Consider the following 27513-nt stretch of genomic DNA (forward strand, 5'->3'; position numbering starts at 1 on the left):
AAGGTGAGTCCAGGTTACTCAGTAGAGGTGAGTCCAGGTTACTCAGTAGAGATGAGTCCAGGTTACTCAGTAGAGGTGAGTCCAGGTTACTCAGTAGAGGTGAGTCCAGGTTACCCAGTAAAGGTGAGTCCAGGTTACCCAGTAGAGGTGAGTCCAGGTTACTCAGTAGAGGTGAATCCAGGTTACTCAGTAGAGGTGAGTCCAGGTTACTCAGTAGAGGTGAGTCCAGCTTACTCAGTAAAGGTGAGTCCAGGTTACTCAGTAACGGTGAGTCCAGGTTACTCTACTTTTTGGGGTCCAGAGTCTTGGAGTAGAGCCAATATAGATGAGGTACACACACACATATATACAAAGGTAACTGACAAGATAATGGAAACACTTGAGTAAATGAAGTAGGGATGGGCACGGTTATTCGGATATTCAAATATCCAAATGGACGTTAGCATTTGAATACTTGTGAGAGTATTCATTTTTAGTCTATTTTAACAATGAAAAGGCTTTGTCTAAATGTAATTATTTATGAGACAATGCTACACACAAGGATATGCCATGACATTTGAATGTAATTATTTATGAGACAATGCTACACACAAGGATATGCCATGACATTTGAAATTCTTAATTCAATAAAACTATCTTTTGAATGTAGTTTTTATGACATAAAGTACATACCAAAGTAGCCTACACGGGTTTCACGTGTGTGTTATTGTCTGCCAATCAAAGTGGCACCGTCTACACTCAGTGGCTCCATGTGTAGTAAGCAATGTAGGAGATCTCTAATCAATGCAAAATGGAATTAAAATGACAGAATGAAGTTAGTTAAATGAGAAGGAGTAGGCTACAACTACCAGAAACCATCAGGTAAGCTGTTGTTTAATCTGAATGGAGTTGTTGTAGACAAGGACGAGAAGCACAGCAGAATAACCGTAAGTACTTTTAGCCTAGGTAGCTAGCTAGCTAACATAGCTGGCTAACATAGCTGGCTAACATAGCTGGCTAACATAGCTAGCTAACATAGCTGGCTAACATAGCTGATTGATTTGATGCATACAAGACAGGCACTACCAGATGGGATGATGGATAACCTATGGAATCTACAAATTTGTTTAATTAGTCTGTATGGCTACTCTCTCTCTCTCTCTCTCTCTCTCTCTCTCTCTCTCTCTCTCTCTCTCTCTCTCTCTCTCTCTCTCTCTCTCTCTCTCTCTCTCTCTCTCTCTCTCTCTCTGTCTCGTAAAACTCACTGGTACCTGCCAATCACACACACAAGCAAGCGGGACGCAAGTAGCACAGGCTGCACAGCAATCTAATTTCCAAGTTTAAACAACTCGACTATCCAGATATCCCCCACAAAAAATCATGATATTATTCGAATAGTGAAATTATTTCAAATGCCCATCCCTAAAATTAGATATTGAAAGCAGGTGCTTCTACACAGGTGTGGTTCCTGAGTTAATTAAGCAATTAACATCCCATCATTCTTTGAGTCAGGTATAAAAATGCTGAGCAGGCAATTCTTTTGGCTACCATAACTATCCCCCCTAAGGATGATAATTCCCCCATCCACAGGGCACGAGTGGTCACTGAATGGTTTGATGGGCATGAAAACGATGTAAACCATATGAGATTCTGGAGAGATGCCTGAGACAGTGTTTTCCACCACCATCAACAAAAGAACAAATGTTGGAATTTCTCATGGGAAGAATGGTGTCGCCTGCCTCCAACAGAGTTCCAGACACTTGTAGAATCTATGTCAAGGTGCAGTGAAGCTGTTCTCATGGAGGCCCAACACCCTATTAAGACACTTTATGTTGGTGTTTCCTGTATTTTGGCAGTTACCTGTAGGCACACACTGGCTAGAGAGGTTGGAGTTTAAGCCATACTTGTCCGTGTGTTATTCTATTGTGTGATGGGCTGTGGTGAGGTACAGGACTGTAAGGTATCGTATCTACAGGAGGATGGAGGACAGAGCAAAACATTCTGCTTTAGAAGAGTTTCTCCCAAAATAAACAACAAAAACAGAGCAAATATCTCAAAAGGGAGAGAGGTTTCACAGTTTTTCAGAAGTTATACAGTGGCTTAGTAGTCTCGTGGGAGTAAACTTGACTCATACAAAAGAAACCTGACAGTCAACATTTCAAACCTCACATCTCCCAGATGAAAATGGTCTCCACAGCATTTGCAACCAAAATAGGGTTTGTTTTTAAGTTAAATATCTCCTACAGTGATTTAACTTCAAAACTACCTGTAATGTTTTGATCTGTCCTCCATACCTGCTCTCCCCCTCAGTCACACTCATTCAGTGGTTGGTTGGTGTATTTGATTAACACAGGGTGGGTGGTATGTGTAAGCCCTCAGTAAGTCATCTGTTTAACTGTCTGTCCCCATACGCACATAGAGATCTGGGGGGGTGATGTCCATGTTATAGTTATCCTCTCTGGGTTATTCCTCTGTCCAAGGACCCTTCATCCCTTCTTCATCACCCCATTCTTCCTTCCTCTTCTTCTTCATCTCTGTCCTTCACCACAGCTGCCGCCCCGTATAGGTCGGGGGTGCGGAGGGGACCTGTGAAAGGGATGAGAGAGAGAAAGAAATGGGACGTCAGTTTGGTAATATACAGTGTTTGAAGTTGAGAGACACCTATGTAAACACACACACCACACCACACCACACCACACCACACCACACCACACCACACCACACCACACCACACCACACCACACTGATAAGAGGTTACATTTTGAATGTTGCCTGTATCACATCTTCAAAACCCCTTCTTTCCTCTTTATCTTCCTCCTCCCTCTTCCCTTCTTCTCTCTTCTCTCTCTCTTCCCCTCTCTCTTCCTCCTCCCTCTTCCCCTTCTCTCTTCCTCTCTCTCTTCCCCTCTCTCTTCCTCCTCTCTCTTCCCCCTCTCTCTTCCCCTCTCTCTTCCTCCTCCCTCTTCCCCTTCTCTCTTCCTCTCTCTCTTCCCCTCTCTCTTCCTCTCTCTCTTCCCCTCTCTCTTCCTCCTCCCTCTTCCCCTTCTCTTCCTCTCTCTCTTCCCCTCTCTCTTCCTCCTCTCTCTTCCCCTCTCTCTCTTCCTCCTCCCTCTTCCCCTTCTCTCTTCCTCTCTCTCTTCCCCTCTCTCTTCCTCCTCCCTCTTCCCCTTCTCTCTTCCTCTCTGTCTTCCCCTCTCTCTTCCTCCTCTCTCTTCCCCTCTCTCTTCCCCTCTCTCTCTTCCTCCTCCCTCTTCCCCTTCTCTCTTCCTCTCTCTCTTCCCCTCTCTCTTCCCCTTCTCTCTTCCTCTCTCTCTTCCCCTCTCTCTTCCTCCTCCCTCTTCCCATTCTCTCTTCCTCCTCCCTCTATCCCTTCTCTCTTCCTATCTCTCTTCCCCTCTCTCTTCCTCCTCCCTCTTCCCCTTCTCTCTTCCTCTCTCTCTTCCCCTCTCTCTTCCTCCTCTCTCTTCCCCTTCTCTCTTCCCCTTTTCTCTTCCCCTTCTCTCTTCCCCTTCTCTCTTCCCCTCTCTCTTCCTCCTCTCTCTTCCTCCTCTCTCTTCCCCTTCTCTCTTCCCCTCTCTCTTCCCCTTCTCTCTTCCTCCTCTCTCTCTTCCCCTTCTCTCTTCCTCCTCCCTCTTACCCTTCTCTCTTCCTCTCTCTCTTCCCCTCTCTCTCTACTAGGAGGGAGACCATTTGGTTCACAGGTAAACGTTCCCAGAGCTTTAGCTGGCGGTGGCTCAGTGATTTCTGGCTGTTTTCTAGTTCCAGATTCTGCCTCTAATGTAGTGGCAGGTGTCAGAGCAGAGACTGGGAGGGAGCCATTTTAAAACGTTCCCAGAACGTAAGCTGAAAGTTGGCTCAGCGATTTTCTGGACGCGTGGCTCCAGACTCTGCCAGGTCAGCAACGTTTATTTATAGCGAGGTGATTGGAGGTTAGTCACATGCGCTAGGGAGCTCACCCAACCATCCTGGGGCTATAATGGGCGTGACTGGGCCAGGGACAAAGCTGCATCACTCACACTGGAGAGATGGCTCTAGTCTGCAGCCCAGGGAACCCACTCCCTCATTTACACACACACACACACACACACACACACACACACACACACACACACACACACACACACACACACACACACACACACACACACACACACACACACACACACACACACACACACACACACACACACACACACACACATTCTTGCGCAGAATAATAATTTGAGTTTGTATACCTGTGAATGGTAACGTGTGACAGGGGTGTAAACGTGGGTGTAAATGTGTGTGTGCTCACTGCCCAGGTGAGTGAGAGTATGTTTCTATATATGTGTAAGTGTCTACACTGCTTTCTTGCTCAGGATCATAATCCAAGTTTTAATAGAGGTTGTGAATGGATGTGAAGCGTGGTCGGATGTGTTAACGTACAATATGAGAACTCACCGCTCCCCATTCAGGATCATGGTCATCTCAGTGGGCTGGTACACGTTGCTGCGGAAGGGGGCACTGGGTCTGGGCGCTGTGTTACCATTATGATGACCTGCACTCCTCAGACCTGGCACAGCAGAGGAACAACGATATTCTCTTATTCTCGTCTGCAAACACATTCATTCATCCATTCTACATTAAGATCGACACAGGAACAGATGCCTAATCTGTACTTTTAACACACGTGCTGTACAGGTACTGTTTGTACCACGACAAGAACCACTGCTCTTATGGAGTTCTTTTTAACCCAGTATGGTAATATCACTATGTCACTATGTCCTACATCCAACCCCATACACAGAAACATGCATGTAAAACCTCAGCAGCGCTGTACTGACCTTGTAAGCATGAATTTTAATACACATTTGAAAGTCAAAGTCTCTTGTTACCTGCAGTGTTTTCGTCAAAGCCGTAGCCCTGGTTCTCCGGAAACTGCCTGTGTGAGAGGGGGATGTCCTCGTCGAAGCTGGTCTCCCTCATGCGGGACGGGGCCTGGGACGTGTCAAAATAGTCAGGGGCGGAGGGTTGTGGCGGGAGCAGAGACTGGAGTGTGCCTCGGGCACGGCGTGGAACAGGAGGAGGAGCCAACCCTGTGCCACCAGTGCTATCGCCAATGCTGGATCGTCCCAGTCCGGGGACCGCCCCAGCCAGGCGTTACCGTAGAGATAGAAGCCCACCCAGGCAACCCAGAGGAGGAGGGACAACAGACAGGCGGAGAGGAGCCAGACCGCGTTACAGCGCCACTGCCGGGTCTTCCCACAGAGAGCGAAGGAGGCCGCCCCCAGCGGCTAGCAGTAGCGCAAGCACATAGCTACAGGCTAAGGAGAAGTCCAGAGGCAGGTACTGGCAGGCCGCTCTGCCCTCCCTGAGCACCGTGAGCAGGAGCCACTCGGCGGCGATGATCCCCTGGACGGCGCTCAGCCCCAGGGCCAGGCCGGTCAGAGTGCAGCCCCCCGGGCTCCGGCGCTCGCTGCCCAACCTCCGGAGCCGCACACCCTGCACCAGCAGGCAGGAGAAGCACAGGGCGAAGAGCAGGCCCCAGAGGGCACGGCGCAGAAGACACAGCTGTTCGTCACGCTCAATGAGGTAGGCGAAACTGAGGCCGAACAGGCCCAGGATGCCCAGGAGCAGGAGGAGAATGGGTCCCACGCCGCTGCGCTTCTCTGCCTCGCTCACGTGGTGTAGTCGGCAGAGGATGATCAGGCCCAGTAAAATGGCAGCCAGGGCGCCGCCGGCCGCTGCAGATTCGACTGCCACGCCCCAAACAGAGTCCAGGTCGCAGAGGAGGGTGTAGGGGCGCACCAGGCCCCAGCCACACCCCCGGGGTACTGCCAACGAGTCCTCATCAGGGTCCTGGGAGGAACCACGCTGGACCACGGAGAGGAGGAGGAGGACAGGGAAGAACGCCATCTCTAAGAGGAGGAGGGAGGAGAGAGGGTAGAGAAACAGTCATTTCTGGATCAAAATGTGCAAAGTGAAACAAAATGTGACAAGTAAATCGTCTACTGTAAATCTGGCTGTGTTTTTTTATGAAACACAAGTGATCACTGTGTGAGTGCCAGTGCATGTAGATGGAAGCGTTATCCAACGGCACCCACACCCACACACACACCCACACACACACCCACACCCACACACACACCCACACTTCCTGTATCCGCAACAACAGGAGCACAGTGACTCTCTCCTCCCATCCTGTACACGGCCAGAGGTCAACACACAGCCAAGAGGCTCCTTACCAACATTACACACTGATAGCTTCAACATACGTACACATACACTGACTACACCAATACATGCATGCACACACACCCACACAAATGCATATAGACACACACAGAATGATGAGCATTAACTAGATATTTCCAGAACAAGAGCATTCAAGTAAACAAACCATTCATATGGCTTTACCATGAAGCTGAGAGTCGGAGGTTGGAAATGTACTTGCTTTGCAAGGAGAACATTGAGTTACCGGTAGTCTTTATAACATCAGTATCCACAGACAGAGTCATACTCAGAGGAAACACTGCTCACTGTCTGAGCGGACGCGGGAAGGCATGTAGAATCATATCAGTGGAGGCTGGTGGGAGGAGCTATAGAAGGACAGGCTCAATGTAATGGCTAGAATGGAATTAATGGAACAGAGTCAAACATCAATCAAATTTCAAATCAAATGTAGACATCAGCCGATGTCACAAAGTGCTTTACAGAAACCCAGCCTAAAGCCCCAAACAGCAAGCAATACAGGTGTAGAAGCACGTGGTTTCGATATCAAATCAAATCAAATCAAATTTATTTATATAGCCCTTCGTACATCAGCTGATATCTCAAAGTGCTGTACAGAAACCCAGCCTAAAACCCCAAACAGCAAACAATGCAGGTGTAAAAGCACGGTGGCTAGGAAAAACTCCCTAGAAAGGCCAAAACCTAGGAAGAAACCTAGAGAGGAACCGGGCTATGTGGGGTGGCCAGTCCTCTTCTGGCTGTGCCGGGTAGAGATTATAACAGAACATGACCAAGATGTTCAAATGTTCATAAATGACCAGCATGGTCAAATAATAATAAGGCAGAACAGTTGAAACTGGAGCAGCAGCACAGTCAGATGGACTGGGGACAGCAAGGAGCCATCATGTCAGGTAGTCCTGGGGCACGGTCCTAGGGCTCAGGTCCTCCGAGAGAGAGAAAGAAAGAGAGAATTAGAGAGAGCATATGTGGGGTGGCCAGTCCTCTTCTGGCTGTGCCAGGTGGAGATTATAACAGAACGTGGCCAAGATGTTCAAATGTTCATAAATGACCAGCATGGTTGAATAATAGTAAGGCAGAACAGTTGAAACTGGAGCAGGAGCATGGCCAGGTGGACTGGGGACAGCAAGGAGTCCTCATGTCAGGTAGTCCTGGGACATGGTCCTAGGGCCCAGGCCAGTTGAAACTGGAGCAGCAGCATGGCCAGGTGGACTGGGGACAGCAAGGAGTCATCATGTCAGGTAGTCCTGGGGCATGGTTCTAGGGCTCAGGTCCTCCGAGAGAGAGAAAGAAAGAGAGAAGGAGAGAATTAGAGAACGCACACTTAGATTTACACAGGACACCGAATAGGACAGGAGAAGTACTCCAGATAAACAAACTGACCCTAGCCCCCGACACATAAACTACTGCAGCATAAATACTGGAGGCTGAGACAGGAGGGGTCAGGAGACACTGTGGCCCCATCCGAGGACACCCCGGACAGGGCCAAACAGGAAGGATATAACCCCACCCACTTTGCCAAAGCACAGCCCCCACACCACTAGAGGGAAATCTTCAACCACCAACTTACCATCCTGAGACAAGGCCGAGTATAGCCCACAAAGATCTCCGACACGGTACAACCCAAGGGGTGGGGGGAACCCAGACAGGCCGACCACAACAGTGAATCAACCCACCCAGGTGACGCATCCCCCCCAGGGACGGCACGAGAGAGCCCCAGCAAGCCAGTGACTCAGCCCCGTAACAGGGTTAGAGGCAGAGAATCCCAGTGGAAAAAGGGGAACCGGCCAGGCAGAGACAGCAAGGGCGGTTCGTTGCTCCAGAGCCTTTCCGTTCACCTTCCCACTCCTGGGCCAGACTACACTCAATCATATGACCCACTGAAGAGATGAGTCTTCAGTAAAGACTTAAAGGTTGAGACCGAGTTTGCGTCTCTGACATGGGTAGGCAGACCGTTCCATAAAAATGGAGCTCTATAGGAGAAAGCCCTGCCTCCAGCTGTTTGCTTAGAAATTCTAGGGACAATTAGGAGGCCTGCGTCTTGTGACCGTAGCGTACGTATAGGTATGTACGGCAGGACCAAATCAGAGAGGTAGGTAGGAGCAAGCCCATGTAATGCTTTGTAGGTTAGCAGTAAAACCTTGAAATCAGCCCTTGCTTTGACAGGAAGCCAGTGTAGAGAGGCTAGCACTGGAGTAATATGATCAAATTTTTTGGTTCTAGTCAGGATTCTAGCAGCCGTATTTAGCACTAACTGAAGTTTATTTAGTGCTTTATCCGGGTAGCCGGAAAATAGAGCATTGCAGTAGTCTAACCTAGAAGTGACAAAAGCATGGATTAATTTTTCTGCATCATTTTTGGACAGAAAGTTTCTGATTTTTGCAATGTTACGTAGATGGAAAAAAGCTGTCCTCGAAATGGTCTTGATATGTTCTTCAAAAGAGAGATCAGGGTCCAGAGTAACGCCGAGGTCCTTCACAGTTTTATTTGAGACGACTGTACAACCATTAAGATTAATTGTCAGATTCAACAGAAGATCTCTTTGTTTCTTGGGACCTAGAACAAGCATCTCTGTTTTGTCCGAGTTTAATAGTAGAAAGTTTGCAGCCATCCACTTCCTTATGTCTGAAACACATGCTTCTAGCGAGGGCAATTTTGGTGCTTCACCATGTTTCATTGAAATGTACAGCTGTGTGTCATCCGCATAGCAGTGAAAGTTTACATTATGTTTTCGAATAACATCCCCAAGAGGTAAAATATATGTTTGATGTGTTTGACTCCGTTCCATTGCCTCCATTCCAGCCATTAAATGAGCCCGTCCTCCTATAGCTCCTCCCACCAACCTCCACAGGATCATATATATATCAGGAACAGAAGAACAGGGATCCTCCTGTCCAGACAGAGGAGCTGACAGCATCATGTTGTTTAGGTAAGACACTGAGACGAGGCATATTGCATAGGTAAAACACACACACACACCCACACACACATTTAAAGTGAAGATCTTCAGAAAGCACTGACAGCCAGAGTCGGGCAACTGAGGAAATCAATATCACCTCACAGTGACTGTCTGTTTCTCCATCACATTAACTCCCATCTCATCCTATCCTATCCCATTCTATCCTATCCCATTCTATCCTATCCCATCCTATCCTATCCCATTATATCCTATCACATTCTATCCTATCCCATTCTATCCTATCCCATTATATCCTATCCCATTCTATCCTATCCCATCCTATCCTATCCCATTATATCCTATCCCATTCTATCCTATCCCATCCTATCCTATCCCATTCTATCCTATCACATTCTATCCCATTCTATCCTATCCTATCCCATTATATCCTATCCCATCCTATACCATCCTATACCATTCTATCCTATCCTATCCCATTCTATCCTATCCCATTATATCCCATCCTATCCCATTCTATCCTATCCCATTCTATCCTATCCCAGTATATCCTATCCCATTATATCCTATCCCATTCTATCCTATCCCATCCTATCCCATCCTATCCCATCCCATCCTATCCCATCCCATCATATCCCATCCTATCCCATTCTATCCTATCCCATTATATCCTATCCTATCCCATTCTATCCTATCCCATTCTATCCTATCACATTATATCCTATCCCATCCTATCCCATTCTATCCTATCCCATTCTATCCTATCCCATCCTATCCCATTCTATCCTATCCCATCCTATCCCATTCTATCCTATCCCATTCTATCCTATCCCATCCTATCCCATTCTATCCTATCCCATTCTATCCTATCCCATTCTATCCTATCCCATTCTATCCTATCCCATTCTATCCTATCCCATTCTATCCTATCGCATTCTATCCCATTATATCCTAACCCATCTCAACCTATCCCATTCTATCATATCCCATTCTATCATATCCCATCCCATCCTATCCCATTCTATCCCATCCTATCCTATCCCATCCCATCCTATCCCATCCCATCCTATCCCATTCTATCCCATCCCATCCTATCCCATTCTATCATATCCCATTCTACTGTTTACAGGCCTCCTGGGCCATATACAGCATTTCTCACTGAGTTCCCTGAATTCCTATCGGACCATGTAGTCATAGCAGATAATATTCTAATCTTTGGTGACTTTAATATTCACATGGAAAAGTCCACAGACCCACTCCAAAAGGCTTTCGGAACCATCATCGACTCAGTGGGTTTTGTCCAACATGTCTCTGGACCCACTCACTGTCACAGTCATACGCTGGACCTAGTTTTGTCCCATGGAATAAATGTTGTGGATCTTAATGTTTTTCCTCATAATCCTGGACTATCGGACCACCATTTTATTATGTTTGCAATTGCAACAAATAATCTGCTCAGACCCCAACCAAGGAACATCAAAAGTCGTGCTATAAAATCACAGACAACACAAAGATTCCTTGATGTCCTTCCAGATTCCCTCTGTCTACCCAAGGACGCCATAGGACAAAAATCAGTTAACCACCGAGGATCTGAGGATCTAGGACTGAGGATCTAAATTTAACCTTGCGCAATACCCTAGATGCAGTTGCACCCTTAAAAATGAGAAACATTCCTCATAAGAAACTAGCTCCCTGGTACACAGAAAATACCCGAGCTCTGAAGCAGCCTTCCAGAAAATTGGAACGGAAATGGCGCCAGACCAAACTGGAAGTCTTCCGACTAGCTTGGAAAGACGGTACCGTGCAGTACCGAAGAGCCCTTACTGCTGCTTGATCATCCTATTTTTCTAACTTAATTGAGGAAAATAAGAACAATCCGAAATTCCTTTTTGATACTGTCGCAAAGCTAACTAAAAAGCAGCATTCCCCAAGAGAGGATGACTTTCACTTTAGCAGTGATAAATTCATGAACTTCTTTGAGGAAAAGATTATGATTATAAGAAAGCAAATGACGGACTCCTCTTTAAACCTGCGTATTCCTCCAAACCTCAGTTGTCCTGAGTCTGCACAACTCTGCCAGGACCTAGGATCAAGAGAGACGCTCAAGTGTTTTATTACTATATCTCTTGACACAATGATGAAAATAATCATGGCCTCTAAACCTTCAAGCTGCATACTGGACCCTATTCCGACTAAACTACTGAAAGAGATGCTTCCTGTGCTTGGCCCTCCTATGTTGAACATAATAAATGGCTCTCTATCCACCGGATGTGTACCAAACTCACAAAAAGTGGCAGTAATAAAGCCTCTCTTGAAAAAGCCAAACCTTGACCCAGAAAATATAAAAAACTATTGGCCTATATCGAATCTTCCATTCCTCTCAAAAAATTTTGAGAAGTCTGTTGCGCAGCAACTCACTGCCTTCTTGAAGACAAACAATATATACGAAATGCTTCAGTCTGGTTTTAGACCCCATCATAGCACTGAGACTGCACTTGTGAAGGTGGTAAATTACCTTTTAATGGCATCAGACCGAGGCTCTGCATCTGTCCTCGTGCTCCTAGACCTTAGTGCTGCTTTTGATACCATCGATCACCACATTCTTTTGGAGAGATTGGAAACCCAAATTGGTCTACACGGACATGTTCTGGCCTGGTTCACTCTGGATAAGAGCGTCTGCTAAATGACTTAAATGTAAATGTTTAGATCTTATCTGTCGGAAAGATATCAGTTTGTCTCTGTGAATGGTTTGTCCTCTGACAAATCAACTGTAAATTTCGGTGTTCCTCAAGGTTCCGTTTTAGGACCACTATTGTTTTCACTATATATTTTACCTCTTGGGGATGTTATTCGAAAACATAATGTTAACTTTCATTGCTATGCGGATGACACACAGCTGTACATTTCAATGAAACATGGTGAAGCCCCAAAATTGCCCTCGCTAGAAACATTTGTTTCAGACATAAGGAAGTGGATGGCTGCACACTTTCTACTTTTAAACTCGGACAAAACAGAGATGCTTCTTCTAGGTCCCAAGAAACAAAGAGATCTTCTGTTGAATCTGACAATTAATCTTAATGGTTGTACAGTCGTCTCAAATAAAACTGTGAAGGACCTCGGCGTTACTCTGGACCCTGATCTCTCTTTTGAAGAACATATCAAGACCATTTCAAGGACAGCTTTTTTCCATCTACGTAACATTGCAAAAGTCAGAAACTTTCTGTCCAAAAATGATGCAGAAAAATTAATCCATGCTTTTGTCACTTGTAGGTTAGACTACTGCAATGCTCTACTTTCCGGCTACCCGGATAAAGCACTGAATAAACTTCAGTTAGTGCTAAATACGGCTGCTAGAATCCTGACTAGAACCAAAAAATATACTCCAGTGCTAGCCTCTCTACACTGGCTTCCTGTCAAAACAAGGGCCGATTTCAAGGTTTTACTGCTAACCTACAAAGCATTACATGGGCTTGCTCCTACCTATCTCTCTGATTTGGTCCTGACGTACATACCTACACGTACGCTACGGTCACAAGACGCAGGCCTCCTAATTGTCCCTAGAATTTCTAAGCAAACAGCTGGAGGCAGGGCTTTCTCCTATAGAGCTCCATTTTTATGGAACGGTCTGCATACCCATGTCAGAGACGCAAACTCGGTCTCAACCTTTAAGTCTTTACTGAAGACTCATCTCTTCAGTGGGTCATATGATTGAGTGTAGTCTGGCCCAGGAGTGTGAAGGTGAACGGAAAGGCTCTGGAGCAACGAACCACCCTTGCTGTCTCTGCCTGGCCGGTTCCCCTCTTTCCACTGGGATTCTCTGCCTCTAACCCTAATACAGGGGCTGAGTCACTGGCTTACTGGGGCTCTCTCATGCCGTCCCTGGAGGATGTGCGTCACCTGAGTGGGTTGATTCACTGTTGTGGTCGTCCTGTCTGGGTTGGCGCCCCCCCCTTGTGTTGTGCCGTGGCGGAGATCTTTGTGGGCTATACTCGGCCTTGTCTCAGGATGGTAAGTTGGTGGTTGAAGATTTCCCTCTAGTGGTGTGGGGGCTGTGCTTTGGCAAAGTGGGTGGGGTTATATCCTTCCTGTTTGGCCTTGTCCGGGGGTGTCCTCGGATGGGGCCACAGTGTCTCCTGACCCCTCCTGTCTCAGCCTCCAGTATTTATGCTGCAGTAGTTTATGTGTCGGGGGCTAGGGTCAGTTTATTATATCTGGAGTACTTCTCCTGTCCTATTCGGTGTCCTGTGTGAATCTAAGTGTGCGTTCTCTCATTCTCTCCTTATCTCTTTCTTTCTCTCTCTCGGAGGACCTGAGCCCTAGGACCATGCCCCAGGACTACCTGACATGATGACTCCTTGCTGTCCCCAGTCCACCTGCCCATGCTGCTGCTCCAGTTTCAACTGACCTGAGCCCTAGGACCATGTCCCAGGACTACCTGACATGATAATAATAATAATAATATATGCCATTTAGCAGACGCTTTTATCCAAAGCGACTTACAGTCATGTGTGCATACATTCTACGTATGGGTGGTCCCGGGGATCGAACCCACTACACTGGCGTTACAAGCGCCATGACTCCTTGCTGTCCCCAGTCCACCTGGCCATGCTGCTGCTCCAGTTTCAACTGTTCTGCCTTATTCTTATTCGACCATGCTGGTCATTTATGAACATTTGAACATCTTGGCCATGTTCTGTTATAATCTCCACCCGGCACAGCCAGAAGAGGACTGGCCACCCCACATAGCCTGGTTCCTCTCTAGGTTTCTTCCTAGGTTTTGGCCTTTCTAGGGAGTTTTTCCTAGCCACTGTGCTTCTACACCTGCATTGCTTGCTGTTTGGGGTTTTAGGCTGGGTTTCTGTACAGCACTTTGAGATATCAGCTGATGTACGAAGGGCTATATAAATACATTTGATTTGATTTGATCATATCCATCCCATCCTATCCCATCCCATCTCATCCTATCCCATCCCATCCCATCCTATCCCATCCCATATCATCTCATCTCATCCCATCCCATCCTATCCCATCCCATCCTATCCCATCCCATATCATCTCATCTCATCCTATCCCATTCTATCGTATCCTATCCCATCCCATATCATCTCATCCCATCCTATCCCATCCCATCCTATCCCATCCCATCTCATCCCATCCCATCCTATCCCATCTCATCCTATCCCCTTCTATCGTATCCCATTCTATCGTATCCTATCCCATCCTATCCAATCCCATCCTATCCCATCACATCCTATCCTATCCTATCCCATCTTATCCCATCCTGTCTCATCCTATCCCATCCCACCCTATCCCATCCTATCCCACCCTATCCCATTCTACCCTATCCCATCACATCCTATCCCATCTCATCCTACCCCATCCTACCCCATCCTATCCTATCCCATCTCATCCTATCCCATCCCATCCTATCCAATCCCATTTTATCCTAATCTTCCCTATCCCTTTCCATCCTATCCTATCTCATCCTACCCTATCCCATCCCATCCTCCTATCCCATCCTATCTCATCCTACCCCATCCCATCCTATCCAATCCCATTTTATCCTTATCTACCCTATCCCGTCCCATCCTATCCCATCCTACCCTATCCCATCCTATCCTATCCTATCCCATCCTAACAAAACAAACACACATAAACAAAACAAATACACACAAGACGATCCCTCATAAGTCTCTAAAGAGACAACGAACACACTGTAGGATCAGTATGTAAGGCTGTATCTAAACTCACAAACACACACACACACATTCACACTGACACACCAGCCTGATTTTAAACCAGCCTAGTAACAGTCAACAACATCTGTCCGTTCCCTTCACGACACATCACACTCTGACCTGTCAGACATACTTCCCTATCTGCCTCATACAGTCAATAGCACTGCATTCATTTTAAACCATCACCACGCGTCACTCTAACACACACAACCACACAAATACAACACAGACCCTACACAACCCTTTCACCCTGTTCACACTATCATGCCCACCCAAACCAAACTGACTGGCTAACATAACAACACAGACCCTACACAACCCTTTCACTCTGTTCACACTATCATGCCCACCCAAACCAAACTGACTGGCTAACATAACAACACAGACCCTACACAACCCTTTCACTCTGTTCACACTATCATGCCCACCCAAACCAAACTGACTGGCTAACATAACAACACAGACCCTACACAACCCTTTCACTCTGTTCACACTATCATGCCCACCCAAACCAAACTGACTGGCTAACATAACAACACAGACCCGACACAACCCTTTCACTCTGTTCACACTATCATGCCCACCCAAACCAAACTGACTGGCTAACATAACAACACAGACCCTACACAACCCTTTCACTCTGTTCACACTATCATGCCCACCCAAATCAAACTGACTGGCTGACATTTTGTCTTTGCACATTGTCCTTTTTAGCATGGTTCCTGCAACTACAGAATGTTGAATGTGCACACAACCCAGCTCAGTGCAGTTTGGTTAGGCTCAGTAATGGGAAAAGCCCTGTGGTTAGCCTTAATTAGGTCTGGCTCATGGAAATAACCTGGGGTCGCTGATAGTGGTGGTGGGATCCAAAAGAGAGAAATACACCATTTTGGATTCATGAATGTTGGCATTAAACCCCTCTATCAGGGTGTTGGTTCGCTCCAAGGCAGCTTAGACTAATTCAGATTACAGACAGCTTTATGAGTGTGTCGAGGATATCTGGTGCAGCAAGGCTTCCAGCCACTGTCTTTATCTGTGCTATGCTATATCTGAGCTATGCTATATATGTTCTATGCTATATCTGTTCTATGCTATACAGTGCCTTGCGAAAGTATTCGCCCCCCTTGAACTTCGTGACCTTTTGCCACATTTCAGGCTTCAAACATAAAGATATAAAACTGTATTTTTTTGTGAAGAATCAACAACAAGTGGGACACAATCGTGAAGTGGAACGACATTTATTGGATATTTCAAACTTTTTTAACAAATCAAAAACTGAAAAATTGGCCATGCAAAATTATTAAGTTCCCACGCCTTATTAAAACACTTTTTAATTGTTGTTCCTAACCACCCATTCATGGTCAATGTTATCGTTCATCAATTGGTTAAGGTTAGGAGTGGGAGCTGGGTTAAGGTTAGGAGTGGGAGCTGGGTTAAGGTTAGGAGTGGGAGCTGGGGATACTTCTACCTTGAGCCCTCTCTTGCAGACAGACACCTTTCAAACCAAGGTTGAGTGTGTGTGAGGGACAAGAGGCATGCTTGAGGTAAATCCTGGGCTCAAGGCCCACAGGGGTCACCGGGGTCAGGGGTGAGAAGTCATGTCTTGACACCCGACCTGCAGCTCTGACTGATTGGCTTGAGATACAAGTTGCAGCTTAACCACAGATCTAGGATCAGATTACCTTACCTCCCATCCTGACCTTAACCATTAGGAGGGTGAGGAATCGCTAGATCAGTGGGCACCTGACCTGTAGCCCTGAGTGTCTGGGCAACAACAGCCCATATGTTTGCCATTGTGTGGGCCTAGTAGGTAGTTCTCCAGCTCACAAATTTTGGTTCCCAAAACATTCAGGGAACATTGTTTTTAGGCTGTGGGAATGTTCTATGTTAGCTGGGCTAATGTCCCAAGAGGCATTCCAATCAGAAATGTTAGTTCTCAGAACATTTTGGGTAAAAATATGTTGGTTGTGGGAATGTTCTGTGTTAGCTGGGCGAATGTCTCTAGAGGGTTCACAGTCATTATTTAAGCAATGCTTTTTTAGCATTTTTTTAAACACAGGACTTGTTTACGCGTTTGGTGCATTGTGATTTGCCAAGTATGCCCAGGGCTCAGAGACTACAGGTGAAACCTTAAATCCCTTGATTTTCCACCACTGGTTACCACTGGTTTACATTAACAGCAATCAGCGCTTCCACAAGGATGAGTCAACTAAGCATTGTGTTAGCTCTATTCACACACACACACACACACACACACACACACACACACACACACACACACACACACACACACACACACACACACACACACACACACACACACACACACACACACACACACACACACACACACACACACACACACACACACACACACACACACACACACACACACACACCACTGGCACAAGCACACACATACGGATGTAAGGACACACAGACAGCTCTGGGTGTTGTGTTCAGTCCTCACACAATGTTTTGTTCTGGCAGAGCCCCTGATAACCATGGTTACGCCCCATCTCTGAAAAGACAGGAGCGAGAGAGGGAGGACAGGACAGAGGGGGTTCACTCATCCCCACACAACCATGCAGACTGCTGTTTCCTCTCCCTCTCTCTCTGGCTCTGCTTTGTGACAGTGAATGAAAACCACATTGTTAGGCTGCAGTGTGGAGTACAGACTCAGAACATATAGTAACAGACAGGTAGTTTCAACACACATACAGTACTGGAGAGAGATCAAGAGTGCTGCATCACCATGCTCACTCCAGTCATCTATCCATCTATCAATTCATTCATCCATTTACCCGGCTCAAACAACCATCTATACAATCAGTCTTTCAGTCGCTTCCTCTCTCACTTTCAAAGTCCCTCACTCACCTCCACACTCAGTCCCTCTCTTGTCCGTTCACTCACTCATTCCCACACTTACTTACTTACTCACTCAATCTGGAACAGATGGCTTCCACTCTGTGTAGGGCGACTGTCTGACAGGCTGGAGATGGTACACAGAGTACTGACAGAGACAACTACCCAAACACTCTCCCTCCCTACCTCCCTCCCTCCCTCCCTCCCTCCCTCCCTATCATCTATTTCCCTCTCTGTCCCCTCTCTATATCATCTATTTCCCTCTCTGTCCCCTCTCTATATCATCTATTTCCCTCTCTGTCCCCTCGCTATATCATCTATTTCCCTCTCTGTCCCCTCGCTATATCGCCCATTTCCCTCTCTATATTTGTCTATTTCCCTCTCTCTGCCCCCTCTCTATATTGTCCATTTCCCTCTCTCTGTCCCCTCTCTATATCGTCCATTTCCCTCTCTCTGCCCCCTCTCTATATCCGTCTATTTCCCTCTCTGGCCCCTCTCTATATTTGTCTATTTCCCTCTCTCTGTCCCCTCTCTATATCGTCCATTTCCCTCTCTCTGCCCCCTCTCTATATCCGTCCATTTCCCTCTCTCTGCCCCCTCTCTATATCCGTCTATTTCCCTCTCTGTCCCCTCTCTATATTTGTCTATTTCCCTCTCTGTCCCCTCGCTATATCATCTATTTCCCTATCTGTCCCCTCTCTATATCTGTCTATTTCCCTCTCTGTCCCCTCTCTATATCGCCCATTTCCCTCTCTATATTTGTCTATTTCCCACTCTCTGCCCCCTCTCTATATCGTCCATTTCCCTCTCTCTGTCCCCTCTCTATATCGTCCATTTCCCTCTCTCTGCCCCCTCTCTATATCCGTCTATTTCCCTCTCTGGCCCCTCTCTATATTTGTCTATTTCCCTCTCTCTGTCCCCTCTCTATATCGTCCATTTCCCTCTCTCTGCCCCCTCTCTATATCCGTCCATTTCCCTCTCTCTGTCCCCTCTCTATATCATCCATTTCCCTCTCTCTGTCCCCTCTCTATATCGTCCATTTCCCTCTCTCTGTCCCCTCTCTATATCTTCCATTTCCCTCTCTCTGTCCCCTCTCTATATCGTCCATTTCCCTCTCTCTGTCCCCTCTCTATATCTTCCATTTCCCTCTCTCTGTCCCCTCTCTATATAATCCATTTCCCTCTCCCTGTCCCCTCTCTATATCTGTCTATTTGTCACGTTCTGACCTTTATTTCCTTTATTTTGTCGTTATTTAGTATGGTCAGGGCGTGAGTTGGGGTGGGCAGTCTATGTTTGCTTTTCTATGATTTTGGGATTTCTATGTTTCGGCCTAGTATGGTTCTCAATCAGAGGCAGGTGTCATTTAGTTGTCTCTGATTGAGAATCATACTTAGGTAGCCTGGGTTTCACTGTTTGTTTGTGGGTGATTGTCTATGTTAGTTGCTTGTGTCAGCACAGTTCTCAGTTTTGCTTCACGGTCGTTATTTGTTTATTGTTTTTGTAGAGTTTGTATTCAGTGTTCAGTGCTTTCTTCAATTAAAAAATCATCATGAACACATACGACGCTGCATTTTGGTCCGCTCCTTACGACGATCGTGACACTATTTCCCTCTCTGTCCCCTCTCTATATCATCTATTTCCCTCTCTGTCCCCTCTCTATATCGTCTATTTCCCTCTCTGTCCCCTCTCTATATCATCTATTTCCCTCTCTGTCCCCTCTCTATATCGTCTATTTCCCTCTCTGTCCCCTCTCTATATCGTCTATTTCCCTCTCTGTCCCCTCTCTATATCGTCCATTTCCCTCTCTGTCCCCTCTCTATATCATCTATTTCCCTCTCTGTCCCCTCTCTATATCGTCTATTTCCCTCTCTGTCCCCTCTCTATATCCATCTATTTCCCTCTCTGTCCCCTCTCTATATCCATCTATTTCCCTCTCTGTCCCCTCTCTATATCATCTATTTCCCTCTCTGTCCCCTCTCTATATCCATCTATTTCCCTCTCTGTCCCCTCTCTATATCATCTATTTCCCTCTCTGTCCCCTCTCTATATCCATCTATTTCCCTCTCTGTCCCCTCTCTATATCATCTATTTCCCTCTCTGTCCCCTCTCTATATCCATCTATTTCCTCTCTGTCCCCTCTCTATATCGTCTATTTCCCTCTCTCTGTCCCCTCTCTATATCCATCTATTTCCCTCTCTGTCCCTCTCTATATCCATCTATTTCCCTCTCTCTGTCCCCTCTCTATATCCATCTATTTCCTCTCTCTCCCCTCTCTATATCCATCTATTTCCCTCTCTGTCCCCTCACTATATCCATCTATTTCCCTCTCTGTCCCCTCTCTATATCATCTATTTCCCTCTCTGTCCCCTCTCTATATCATCTATTTCCCTCTCTGTCCCCTCTCTATATCCATCTATTTCCCTCTCTGTCCCCTCTCTATATCGTCTAATTCCCTCTCTCTGTCCCCTCTCTATATCCATCTATTTCCCTCTCTGTCCCCTCTCTATATCATCTATTTCCCTCTCTGTCCCCTCTCTATATCGTCTATTTCCCTCTCTGTCCCCTCTCTATATCGTCTATTTCCCTCTCTGTCCCCTCTCTATATCGTCCATTTCCCTCTCTGTCCCCTCTCTATATCATCTATTTCCCTCTCTGTCCCCTCTCTATATCGTCTATTTCCCTCTCTGTCCCCTCTCTATATCCATCTATTTCCCTCTCTGTCCCCTCTCTATATCCATCTATTTCCCTCTCTGTCCCCTCTCTATATCATCTATTTCCCTCTCTGTCCCCTCTCTATATCCATCTATTTCCCTCTCTGTCCCCTCTCTATATCATCTATTTCCCTCTCTGTCCCCTCTCTATATCATCTATTTCCCTCTCTGTCCCCTCTCTATATCATCTATTTCCCTCTCTGTCCCCTCTCTATATCATCTATTTCCCTCTCTGTCCCCTCTCTATATCCATCTATTTCCCTCTCTGTCCCCTCTCTATATCGTCTATTTCCCTCTCTCTGTCCCCTCTCTATATCCATCTATTTCCCTCTCTGTCCCCTCTCTATATCCATCTATTTCCCTCTCTCTGTCCCCTCTCTATATCCATCTATTTCCCTCTCTCTCCCCTCTCTATATCCATCTATTTCCCTCTCTGTCCCCTCACTATATCCATCTATTTCCCTCTCTGTCCCCTCTCTATATCATCTATTTCCCTCTCTGTCCCCTCTCTATATCATCTATTTCCCTCTCTGTCCCCTCTCTATATCCATCTATTTCCCTCTCTGTCCCCTCTCTATATCGTCTAATTCCCTCTCTCTGTCCCCTCTCTATATCCATCTATTTCCCTCTCTGTCCCCTCTCTATATCCATCTATTTCCCTCTCTGTCCCCTCTCTATATCCATCTATTTCCCTCTCTCTGTCCCCTCTCTATATCATCTATTTCCCTCTCTGTCCCCTCTCTATATCGTCTATTTCCCTCTCTGTCCCCTCTCTATATCGTCTATTTCCCTCTCTGTCCCCTCTCTATATCCATCTATTTCCCTCTCTGTCCCCTCTCTATATCCATCTATTTCCCTCTCTGTCCCCTCTCTATATCGTCTATTTCCCTCTCTGTCCCCTCTCTATATCCATCTATTTCCCTCTCTGTCCCCTCTCTATATCGTCTATTTCCCTCTCTGTCCCCTCTCTATATCATCTATTTCCCTCTCTGTCCCCTCTCTATATCGTCCATTTCCCTCTCTCTATATCCGTCTATTTCCCTCTCTGTCCCCTCTCTATATCGTCTATTTCCCTCTCTCTATATCCGTCTATTTCCCTCTCTGTCCCCTCTCTATATCATCTATTTCCCTCTCTGTCCCCTCGCTATATCTGTCTATTTCCCTCTCTGTCCCCTCGCTATATCATCTATTTCCCTCTCTGTCCCCTCGCTATATCGCCCATTTCCCTCTCTATATTTGTCTATTTCCCTCTCTCTGCCCCGTCTCTATATTGTCCATTTCCCTCTCTCTGTCCCCTCGCTATATCATCTATTTCCCTCTCTGTCCCCTCGCTATATCATCTATTTCCCTATCTGTCCCCTCTCTATATCTGTCTATTTCCCTCTCTGTCCCCTCTCTATATCGCCCATTTCCCTCTCTATATTTGTCTATTTCCCACTCTCTGCCCCCTCTCTATATCGTCCATTTCCCTCTCTCTGTCCCCTCTCTATATCGTCCATTTCCCTCTCTCTGCCCCCTCTCTATATCGTCTATTTCCCTCTCTGTCCCCTCTCTATATCATCTATTTCCCTCTCTGTCCCCTCTCTATATCGTCCATTTCCCTCTCTCTATATCCGTCTATTTCCCTCTCTGTCCCCTCTCTATATCGTCTATTTCCCTCTCTGTCCCCTCTCTATATCCATCTATTTCCCTCTCTGTCCCCTCTCTATATCCATCTATTTCCCTCTCTGTCCCCTCTCTATATCGTCTATTTCCCTCTCTGTCCCCTCTCTATATCCATCTATTTCCCTCTCTGTCCCCTCTCTATATCGTCCATTTCCCTCTCTGTCCCCTCTCTATATCATCTATTTCCCTCTCTGTCCCCTCTCTATATCGTCTATTTCCCTCTCTGTCCCCTCTCTATATCCATCTATTTCCCTCTCTGTCCCCTCTCTATATCCATCTATTTCCCTCTCTGTCCCCTCTCTATATCATCTATTTCCCTCTCTGTCCCCTCTCTATATCCATCTATTTCCCTCTCTGTCCCCTCTCTATATCATCTATTTCCCTCTCTGTCCCCTCTCTATATCATCTATTTCCCTCTCTGTCCCCTCTCTATATCATCTATTTCCCTCTCTGTCCCCTCTCTATATCATCTATTTCCCTCTCTGTCCCCTCTCTATATCCATCTATTTCCCTCTCTGTCCCCTCTCTATATCGTCTATTTCCCTCTCTCTGTCCCCTCTCTATATCCATCTATTTCCCTCTCTGTCCCCTCTCTATATCCATCTATTTCCCTCTCTCTGTCCCCTCTCTATATCCATCTATTTCCCTCTCTCTCCCCTCTCTATATCCATCTATTTCCCTCTCTGTCCCCTCACTATATCCATCTATTTCCCTCTCTGTCCCCTCTCTATATCATCTATTTCCCTCTCTGTCCCCTCTCTATATCATCTATTTCCCTCTCTGTCCCCTCTCTATATCCATCTATTTCCCTCTCTGTCCCCTCTCTATATCGTCTAATTCCCTCTCTCTGTCCCCTCTCTATATCCATCTATTTCCCTCTCTGTCCCCTCTCTATATCATCTATTTCCCTCTCTGTCCCCTCTCTATATCGTCTATTTCCCTCTCTGTCCCCTCTCTATATCGTCTATTTCCCTCTCTGTCCCCTCTCTATATCGTCCATTTCCCTCTCTGTCCCCTCTCTATATCATCTATTTCCCTCTCTGTCCCCTCTCTATATCGTCTATTTCCTCTCTGTCCCCTCTCTATATCCATCTATTTCCCTCTCTGTCCCCTCTCTATATCCATCTATTTCCCTCTCTGTCCCCTCTCTATATCATCTATTTCCCTCTCTGTCCCCTCTCTATATCCATCTATTTCCCTCTCTGTCCCCTCTCTATATCATCTATTTCCCTCTCTGTCCCCTCTCTATATCATCTATTTCCCTCTCTGTCCCCTCTCTATATCCATCTATTTCCCTCTCTGTCCCCTCTCTATATCGTCTATTTCCCTCTCTCTGTCCCCTCTCTATATCCATCTATTTCCCTCTCTGTCCCCTCTCTATATCCATCTATTTCCCTCTCTCTGTCCCCTCTCTATATCCATCTATTTCCCTCTCTGTCCCCTCTCTATATCCATCTATTTCCCTCTCTCTGTCCCCTCTCTATATCCATCTATTTCCCTCTCTCTCCCCTCTCTATATCCATCTATTTCCCTCTCTGTCCCCTCACTATATCCATCTATTTCCCTCTCTGTCCCCTCTCTATATCATCTATTTCCCTCTCTGTCCCCTCTCTATATCATCTATTTCCCTCTCTGTCCCCTCTCTATATCCATCTATTTCCCTCTCTGTCCCCTCTCTATATCGTCTAATTCCCTCTCTCTGTCCCCTCTCTATATCCATCTATTTCCCTCTCTGTCCCCTCTCTATATCCATCTATTTCCCTCTCTGTCCCCTCTCTATATCCATCTATTTCCCTCTCTCTGTCCCCTCTCTATATCATCTATTTCCTCTCTGTCCCCTCTCTATATCGTCTATTTCCCTCTCTGTCCCCTCTCTATATCGTCTATTTCCCTCTCTGTCCCCTCTCTATATCCATCTATTTCCCTCTCTGTCCCTCTCTATATCCATCTATTTCCCTCTCTGTCCCCTCTCTATATCGTCTATTTCCCTCTCTGTCCCCTCTCTATATCCATCTATTTCCCTCTCTGTCCCCTCTCTATATCGTCTATTTCCCTCTCTGTCCCCTCTCTATATCATCTATTTCCCTCTCTGTCCCCTCTCTATATTGTCCATTTCCCTCTCTCTATATCCGTCTATTTCCCTCTCTGTCCCCTCTCTATATCGTCTATTTCCCTCTCTCTATATCCGTCTATTTCCCTCTCTGTCCCCTCTCTATATCCATCTATTTCCCTCTCTGTCCCCTCTCTATATCGTCTATTTCCCTCTCTGTCCCCTCTCTATATCGTCTATTTCCCTCTTTGGCCCCTCTCTATATCGTCTATTTCCCTCTCTGTCCCCTCTCTATATCGTCCATTTCCCTCTCTCTATATCCGTCTATTTCCCTCTCTCTGTCCCCTCTCTATATCCATCTATTTCCCTCTCTATATCCAGCTATTTCCCTCTCTGTCCCCTCTCTATATCATCTATTTCCCTCTCTGTCCCCTCTCTATATCCATCTATTTCCCTCTCTCTGTCCCCTCTCTATATCGTCCATTTCCTCTCTGTCCCCTCTCTATATCCGTCTATTTCCCTCTCTCTGTCCCCTCTCTATATCGTCTATTTCCCTCTCTGTCCCCTCTCTATATCGTCCATTTCCCTCTCTCTATATCCGTCTATTTCCCTCTCTCTGTCCCCTCTCTATATCGTCTATTTCCCTCTCTCTGTCCCCTCTCTATATCCGTCTATTTCCCTCTCTGTCCCCTCTCTATATCCGTCTATTTCCCTCTCTCTGTCCCCTCTCTATATCGTCTATTTCCCTCTCTGTCCCCTCTCTATATCGTCCATTTCCCCCCACTCTGTCCCCTCTCTATATCCGTCTATTTCCCTCTCTCTGTCCCCTCTCTATATCGTCCATTTGCCTCTCTCTGTCCCCTCTCTATATCGTCCATTTCCCTCTCTGTCCCCTCGCTATATCATCTATTTCCCTCTCTGTCCCCTCGCTATATCATCTATTTCCCTCTCTGTCCCCTCTCTATATCGCCCATTTCCCTCTCTATATTTGTCTATTTCCCTCTGTCTGTCCCCTCTCTATATCCGTCTATTTCCCTCTCTCTGTCCCCTCTCTATATCGTCCATTTGCCTCTCTCTGTCCCCTCTCTATATCGTCCATTTCCCTCTCTGTCCCCTCGCTATATCATCCATTTCCCTCTCTCTGTCCCCTCTCTATATCGTCCATTTCCCTCTCTCTGTCCCCTCTCTATATCGTCCATTTCCCTCTCTCTGTCCCCTCTCTATATCGTCCATTTCCCTCTCTCTGCCCCCTCTCTATATCCGTCCATTTCCCTCTCTCTGTCCCCTCTCTATATCGTCTATTTCCCTCTCTGGCCCCTCTCTATATCGTCTATTTCCCTCTCTGTCCCCTCTCTATATCGTCCATTTCCCTCTCTCTATATCCGTCTATTTCCCTCTCTCTGTCCCCTCTCTATATCCATCTATTTCCCTCTCTATATCCATCTATTTCCCTCTCTGTCCCCTCTCTATATCATCTATTTCCCTCTCTGTCCCCTCTCTATATCCATCTATTTCCCTCTCTCTGTCCCCTCTCTATATCGTCCATTTCCCTCTCTGTCCCCTCTCTATATCCGTCTATTTCCCTCTCTCTGTCCCCTCTCTATATCGTCTATTTCCCTCTCTGTCCCCTCTCTATATCGTCCATTTCCCTCTCTCTATATCCGTCTATTTCCCTCTCTCTGTCCCCTCTCTATATCGTCTATTTCCCTCTCTCTGTCCCCTCTCTATATCCGTCTATTTCCCTCTCTGTCCCCTCTCTATATCGTCCATTTCCCCCCACTCTGTCCCCTCTCTATATCCGTCTATTTCCCTCTCTCTGTCCCCTCTCTATATCGTCCATTTGCCTCTCTCTGTCCCCTCTCTATATCGTCCATTTCCCTCTCTGTCCCCTCGCTATATCATCTATTTCCCTCTCTGTCCCCTCGCTATATCATCTATTTCCCTCTCTGTCCCCTCTCTATATCGCCCATTTCCCTCTCTATATTTGTCTATTTCCTCTCTCTGTCCCCTCTCTATATCCGTCTATTTCCCTCTCTCTGTCCCCTCTCTATATCGTCCATTTGCCTCTCTCTGTCCCTCTCTATATCGTCCATTTCCCTCTCTGTCCCCTCGCTATATCATCCATTTCCCTCTCTCTGTCCCCTCTCTATATCGTCCATTTCCCTCTCTCTGTCCCCTCTCTATATCGTCCATTTCCCTCTCTCTGTCCCCTCTCTATATCGTCCATTTCCCTCTCTCTGCCCCCTCTCTATATCCGTCCATTTCCCTCTCTCTGTCCCCTCTCTATATCATCCATTTCCCTCTCTCTGTCCCCTCTCTATATCGTCCATTTCCCTCTCTCTGTCCCCTCTCTATATCTTCCATTTCCCTCTCTCTGTCCCCTCTCTATATCGTCCATTTCCCTCTCTCTGTCCCCTCTCTATATCTTCCATTTCCCTCTCTCTGTCCCCTCTCTATATAATCCATTTCCCTCTCCCTGTCCCCTCTCTATATCTGTCTATTTGTCACGTTCTGACCTTTATTTCCTTTATTTTGTCGTTATTTAGTATGGTCAGGGCGTGAGTTGGGGTGGGCAGTCTATGTTTGCTTTTCCCATGATTTTGGGATTTCTATGTTTCGGCCTAGTATGGTTCTCAATCAGAGGCAGGTGTCATTTAGTTGTCTCTGATTGAGAATCATACTTAGGTAGCCTGGGTTTCACTGTTTGTTTGTGGGTGATTGTCTATGTTAGTTGCTTGTGTCAGCACAGTTCTCAGTTTTGCTTCACGGTCGTTATTTGTTTATTGTTTTTGTAGAGTTTGTATTCAGTGTTCAGTGCTTTCTTCAATTAAAAAATCATCATGAACACATACCACGCTGCATTTTGGTCCGCTCCTTACGACGATCGTGACACTATTTCCCTCTCTGTCCCCTCTCTATATCATCTATTTCCCTCTCTGTCCCCTCTCTATATCATCTATTTCCCTCTCTGTCCCCTCTCTATATCATCTATTTCCCTCTCTGTCCCCTCTCTATATCATCTATTTCCCTCTCTGTCCCCTCTCTATATCATCTATTTCCCTCTCTGTCCCCTCTCTATATCATCTATTTCCCTCTCTGTCCCCTCTCTATATCATCTATTTCCCTCTCTGTCCCCTCTCTATATCATCTATTTCCTCTCTGTCCCCTCTCTATATCATCTATTTCCCTCTCTGTCCCCTCTCTATATCCATCTATTTCCCTCTCTGTCCCCTCTCCATATCCATCTATTTCCCTCTCTCTGTCCCCTCTCTATATCATCTATTTCCCTCTCTGTCCCCTCTCTATATCGTTTATTTCCCTCTCTGTCCCCTCTCTATATCGTCTATTTCCCTCTCTGTC

At 46.4% G+C, this 27513-nt stretch overlaps 1 pseudogene; it reads right to left on the reverse strand.

Moving 5' to 3' along the window:
* Positions 1 to 1116: 1116 nt before the first annotated feature.
* The window catches only part of LOC124026031, a 64394-nt pseudogene continuing 37997 nt past the window's right edge, over positions 1117 to 27513 (reverse strand).

Source organism: Oncorhynchus gorbuscha, unplaced genomic scaffold (genome assembly GCF_021184085.1).
Source record: "Oncorhynchus gorbuscha isolate QuinsamMale2020 ecotype Even-year unplaced genomic scaffold, OgorEven_v1.0 Un_scaffold_2517, whole genome shotgun sequence".
Taxonomy (NCBI): Eukaryota; Metazoa; Chordata; class Actinopteri; order Salmoniformes; family Salmonidae; genus Oncorhynchus; species Oncorhynchus gorbuscha.